Below are 6,888 nucleotides of genomic sequence, written 5' to 3'. Positions count from 1 at the left end.
ACTAATCAAGGTGATGTATTAGTCATGGATCAAGATGAGCCTGTGACCTACCAAGAGGCCATAACTGGTCCCGAGTCTGAGAAGTGGCTAGAAGCCATGAAATCTGAAATGGATTCCATGTACACAAACCAAGTTTGGACCTTGGTAGAGCCTCCTGTAGGAGTTAACCCTATAGGATGCAAGTGGGTCTTCAAAAAGAAGACTGACATGGATGGTAAGGTACATACCTATAAGGCAAGACTGGTTGCAAAAGGATATAAACAAATTCATGGGATTGACTATGATGAAACCTTTTCACCAGTTGCAATGCTTAAATCTGTTCGGATTTTACTTGCTATCGCTGCATATCATGATTATGAAATATGGCAGATGGATGTCAAAACTGCTTTCCTTAATGGAAATCTTCTTGAGGATGTGTACATGACACATCCTGAAGGATTTGACATACCAGAGGAAGCCCAAAAGATATGTAAGTTACAAAGATCAATCTATGGATTGAAGCAAGCTTCCAGAAGCTGGAATCTTCGTTTTGATGAAACAGTAAAACAATATGGATTCATCAAGAACGAAGATGAGCCTTGTGTCTACAAGAAGGTTAGTGGGAGCATGATCGTTTTCCTGGTATTATATGTAGATGACATATTACTCATTGGAAACGATATCCCTACCCTACAACAAGTAAAGTCTTGGTTGGGGAAATGCTTTTCTATGAAGGACCTAGGTGAAGCAGCCTATATATTAGGAATCAGAATCTATAGAGATAGATCACAAAAACTGCTTGGCCTAAGTCAGAGTACATACATAGACAAAGTGTTGAGACGCTTTAATATGCATGATTCCAAGAAAGGATTCATACCTATGCAACATGGCATGTGTCTATCAAAAACACAATCCCCTTTAACTAAGGAAGAAAGGGATCACATGAATAAGATTCCATATGCATCTGCAATAGGATCTATCATGTATGCCATGTTATGTACTCAACCAGATGTCTCGTATGCTTTAAGTGCAACAAGTAGGTACCAATCTGATCCTGGTGATGCTCACTGGGTAGCTGTCAAGAATATCCTTAAGTATTTGAGAAGGACTAAGGACTCATTCTTGATATATGGAGGTCAGGAAGAGTTGACTCTAATTGGATACATCGATGCTAGCTTCCAGACAGATAAGGATGACTTTAGATCGCAATCTGGTTATGTGTTTTGCTTAAACGGTGGCGCTGTGAGCTGGAAAAGTTCAAAGCAAGATACAGTTGCTGATTCTACAACCGAGGCCGGGTATATTGCTGTCTCAAGTGCAGCAAAGGAAGCTGTTTGGATCAAAAAGTTCATTAGTGAACTTGGCATAGTTCCTAGAATTATGGATCCCATTGGTCTCTACTGTGATAACAATGGTGCTATCGCACAAGTCAAGGAGCCTAGATCTCACCAACGATCCAAACACATACTTAGGCGTTATCATCTCATTCGAGAGATAATAGATAGAGGAGATGTGAAAATATGCAGAGTACCTACACTTGACAATATTGCTGACCCACTGAGAAAGCCTCTTGCGCAACAGAAGCATGATGGCCATACTAGATCTATGGGTATTAAGGGTATGCATGATTGGCTCTAGTGCTAGTGGGAGATTGTTGGTGTAAGCCCTAGAGGCCAATACTTTTGGTACTTGTATCGAATTATTTATTAATAATAAAAGGCTTTTTCTTTATTACGTTTGTTTAATAAAGTCTCTAGAATAGCTAGTTTGTTTAATGTATCAAGTATGACTTAATCATGAGATCACATTAAACATAAGGACACTATTCTTAAAGTATCCGTAGTCGAGCTTTATTGTGAAGTGGGATGACATTAAAGCATTAAGACTATTATATATATAGACTGATGATCATATCTCATGGATCATGGATATGGAGTTATCAAGTCTTAAACATAGGTATGAATATTAAGAGTAATATTTATACCGGAGTGACCCGCTATGAGAATACTATATAGAAAGTTATGCAAAGTGTCATAAGTTATTCTCATGGTGATAATGGTGCATACCACTCTTCGACCTGAAACCACTATGGACCCTAGATGTAGAGTCGAGTGCTTTATTGCTGATCAAGCGTTGTCCGTAACTGGATAACCATAAAGACAGTTGATGGGTACTCCACGAAGCATGCTGAGGGACATGAGTGACCTAGATGGAATTTGCCCATCCTGCATAACAGGATAAATGTCTATGGGCCCAATATTGAACTGGACAAGGATGACACGGTCTATACCTTGTGTTCAATATAGACATAAGGGCAAAAGGATAATTATACACATAAGTATTATCACAGAAGGAATTGTCAGATCACATGACATTTTCGTGTCTTGGGTAGCAGTGATGTGTTGCTAGATACCGCTCACTGTTTATTATGTTAAATACATGATTTAATATAATTGCCAATGCCGCGAAAACCTACAGGGTCACACACAAAGGACGGATTGATGAGAGATAGAGTAACTAAGGAACACCGTAAGGTACGGTGCCCTTAAGTGAATTGTAGAACATCGTAAAGGTACGATGTACTTAAGTAGAATACGAAATATGGTAAGGTACCATGAGCTTAAGTGATTTTGGGCATATTATAAGATATGGGCCAAAATACACTTAAGTGGGCTTTTTAGATTGAAGCCCACACAAGTGGTTCTATAAATAGAACCATTGTGCAGAAGCATTAATTGCGGTTGCATTATTTTCGTTTTCTCTCTCTCTCTCTCTCTCTCTCTCTCACTCAAAGCCTTCATTCGTACCAGCTAGCACTGTGATTGAAGGAATCCGGTCGTGTGGACTGAGTAGAGACGTTGTCATCGTTCAACGTTCGTGATCGCTCCGTGGATCTGCATCAAAGGTTTTGATCGTCACAAGAGATCTGCACCAAAGGTTTCAATCGTCACAAGAGGTAAATATTCTATCACTGATCATGACCATTCGTAAGGATCTCTTAAGGAGAAAGTTTTAATTTCCGTTGCGTTTTGGATCGCAATTATCCTTCAGTTGCATGATAGGTGCGGTAATAAGAGTTGTTTTCAGTTCTTCAAACGCCGATAGGCATTTGTCATCAAAGATGAATTCAACATCTTTCATCAATAAGCCAGACAGTGGTTTGGTGATTTTTGAGAAATCTTTAATGAATCGTCGGTAGAAACTTGTGCGTCCTATGAAGTTTCGTATTTCTCTTACGGTTTTCAGAGGATGAAGGTTTTCTATAACTTCTATTTTGGCCTTGTCGACTTCAATCCTCTTATCGAATACTATGTGTCAGAGTACGATCCCTTGTCGGACCATGAAATGGCATTTTTCCCAATTTAGCATGAGGTTCACTTTTACGCATCTTTTTGTTACCATTTCAAGATTCGATAAACAACCTTCAAAGCTCTGCCCGCATATAGAGAAATTGTCCATGAAGACTTCCATGATGTCATCTATAAAATCAGCAAAAATTGACATCATGCATCTTTGGAATGTTGCGGGAGCGTTACACAGTCCGAATGGCATTCGTCGGTAGGCGAATGTACCATAGGGACATGTGAAGGTCGTTTTCTCTTGGTCGTTAGGATGAATAGGAATTTGGAAAAATCGCGAATAACCGTCTAAGTAGCAGAAGTGAGAATGCTTAGCCAATCGTTCAAGCATTTGATCGATAAACGGTAAAGGAAAATGATCCTTCCGAGTGGCTTTGTTTAATTTTCTATAATCAATACACATTCTACTTCTAGTAACCACTCTTTGTGCTATAGATTCTCCTTTTTCATTATTAACAACTGTGACGCCTCCCTTCTTTGGTATGACATGTACTGGCCTGACCCATTGACTATCAGATATCGGGTAGATAATACCTGCTTCTAACAACTTTTGCACTTCTTTCTTTACTACATCATTTAGAATGGGATTTATCCTTCTTTGATGTTCTCTAGAGGTATTATTTTCTTCCTCTAGCATTATGCGATGGATGCATATGGAAGGGCTTATTCCTTTTAGATCTGAGACATTGTAGCCTAAAGTAGTTGGATATTTTCTCAAAAAGTGTAGGAGCTTTTCGGTCTCTGTCTGGCCTAAGTCTGCATTGACTATCACAGGTCGCTCAAGTTCAGTGTCTAGGAGTTCGTACCTTATATTTTTGGGTAACGTCTTAAGTTCTAGGGTTGGTTTCTTTGGGCAAGGAATATGATCGGGCGTTAGTGCTAGGCATTCGCTTAGGCTATCATCTTGGTATTCCTCACTCCAATTTTCATCTTCAAAAGTAAGAGGCCTTGGAATTTTCTGTATTTCAGAGTATGATGTGTGTTAATTCTCCATTTCTCTTATACATTCGTCGATGACATCTAATAGACAACATGTATCGTCTATAGTTAGTGCCTTTAGGAATTGCGTCAAAATGAATTCGACTTTTTCCTCACCAACTTCAAAGGTTAGCTTGCCTTTCTTAACATCTATAATAGCTTCGGCTGTAGCTAGGAATGGTCTTCCTAATATGATAGGGATGTTGGGATCTTCTTTTATATCCATGATTATAAAATCATTAGGAATATAGAATTGTCATATGCGTACCAGAACATTTTCTAGCATACCTACGGGAAATTTAACAGAACGATCTGCAAGTTGTACGGACGTCCTCGTAGGTCTTATTTCTCCCATTTTGAGCCTTTCGCATATGGACAAGGGCATTAAGCTAATACTGGCTCTTAAGTCGCATAGTGCTTTGTCTATGACAAACTTTCCGATTACACATGATATGGAGAAACTACATGGGTCTTTCAGCTTATGAGGCATATTGTTTTGTATTATCGAGTTACATTCAGTAGTAAGTGTAACGGTTTCGTTATCCTCTATCTTCTTCTTGTTAGATAAGATTTCTTTGAGAAACTTAGCATATGAGGGCATTTGAGTGATGACTTCTGTAAAGGGTATTGTGATATTTAATTGTTTTAGAAGCTCTACGAATTTTTTAAATTGCCCTACACTTTTAGATTTAGAAAGTCTTTCAGGATAAAGGATAGGGGGTTTATACGGTGGTGGAGGCACATAAGGTTCTTCTTTCTCTACGGCCTTTTCATTTTTATCTTCCTCTTGATCGTCTTCCTTCTCAATTACCTTACCAGGGTCTTGGTGCATGGATGGGTTTTGGATTCTAGGGTCGGTTGATCCGTCTAGTTCTGTCCCACTTCGTAGTATAATAGCATTTGCATGACCTTTCGGGTTTGGTTGCGACTGTCCAGGGAATGTGCCTGCAGGAGCAACAGTAGGTGCTTGTTGTTGAGCCACTTGCAAGATTTGTGTTTCCAACATTTTGTTATGGGTGTCTAACCCGTCTACCTTATTTTCTAACTGCTTGATTTGCTCACTAGTGTGTATGTTTTGATTTAGGAAATCCTTATTTGTTTGGGCTTGGGTAGCTATGAAGTTTTCCATCATTATTTCTAGGTTTGACTTCCTAGGAGCATTTTGAGTATTTGTGGCAACTTTATGATATCCTAGTGGTACAGCAGGTGCTTGGTTAGGTGCATACAATGCATTATTTTTTTTGTGCAAAAAATTAGGATGGTTCTTCCAACATGGGTTATAGGTGTTTGAGTAAGGGTTTCCTTGAGCATAGTTCACCTGGTCTGTGGAGGTTCCTGTCAAGAGTTAACATTCTGGGGCAGCATGCCCCGGAACTCCGTATATCTCGCAATTTGGTGCTACGGCAGCCACGGTGGTTGCGGGTGTTATGGTCAAGTTGTCTATCTTTTGAGTAAGAGCATCTACCTTGGCGTTGACATGGTCAAGACTGCTTAATTCGTACATGCCGCCTTTCGTTGGAGGTTACTCTACGGAGGTTCTTTCGCTTCCCCACTGGTAATGATTCTGGGCCATACTTTTGATAAGTTGATAGGCCTTATTGTAGGGTTTATCCATCAGTGTGCCACCTGCGGCAACATCTATTGTCAATCTTGTGTTGTACAAGAGACCGTTGTAAAAGGTATGGATGATCAACCATTCTTCTAGACCGTGATGTGGACAAAGCCTCATCATGTCTTTGTATCTCTCCCAAGCTTCAAAAAGTGATTCATTATCTTTTTGTTTAAACCTGTTTATTTGGGCTCTTAGCATAGCCGTCTTACTAGGTGGGAAATATCATGCTAAGAAAACTTTCTTCAACTCGTTCCACGTAATGACAGAGTTGGATGGTAGAGAATGGAGCCAAGCTCTAGCTCTATCTCTTAATGAGAATGGGAAAATACGTAGTCTTATAGCTTTAGGGCTGACACCATTTGCTTACAATGTGTCTGCGTATTGCAAAAACATTGACAGATGTAGGTTCGGGTCTTCCGTGGGACTACCTGAAAATTGGTTTTGTTGTACGGCTGACAACAACGAAGGTTTTAGCTCGAAATTATTGGCCTCGATGGCAAGGGCAGCGATGTTGTTATGTGGTTCATCCTGCGAAGGGATTGCATAGTACTTAAGAGGACGGTTTTACGGTCCTTCAGCCATCTCTGGTTGATTAATTGGTTCAGGAATAGGGATATTAGGATTGGGAAGATTTAGCTTGATACAATATTCTCGTATCAAATCTCGTATCCGGCGTTCTAATATTAGATAACACCCAGGTTCGTCGAACGGTAGCTTTAACTTCTCGCCTTAAGAGCGAGTGCTTGGCATACACTCGACAAATATAGAAAGGGAAATAAATATTGTTTACCTTAGTCTATACTGGGCAACACTGAAGTTACAATATCGACTAAATTAGTCCCTGGCAACGGCGCTAAAAACTTGATCGCGACATAGTAAGTCTATGGGAATTGTGACTACAAGTGCACAGTCCTATCGTGTAGTTTTAAATATTATCGAATCCATAAGGACTAATAATCG

General features: G+C 39.7%; 1 non-coding gene across 1 annotated transcript; it reads left to right on the top strand.

Moving 5' to 3' along the window:
- Positions 1–6,019: 6,019 nt before the first annotated feature.
- LOC127088675 (small nucleolar RNA R71) lies at positions 6,020–6,126 on the top strand. The gene has a single exon (XR_007790501.1). It is a non-coding gene; the product is annotated as a small nucleolar RNA R71 (small nucleolar RNA).
- The last annotated feature ends 762 nt before the right edge of the window (positions 6,127–6,888 follow it).

The sequence above is a fragment of the Lathyrus oleraceus genome, chromosome 5 (genome assembly GCF_024323335.1).
Source record: "Lathyrus oleraceus cultivar Zhongwan6 chromosome 5, CAAS_Psat_ZW6_1.0, whole genome shotgun sequence".
Classification (NCBI taxonomy): domain Eukaryota; kingdom Viridiplantae; phylum Streptophyta; class Magnoliopsida; order Fabales; family Fabaceae; genus Lathyrus; species Lathyrus oleraceus.
The sequence above is the reverse complement of the archived record's forward strand: the minus strand, read 5'-3'. Positions and strand labels throughout refer to the sequence as shown.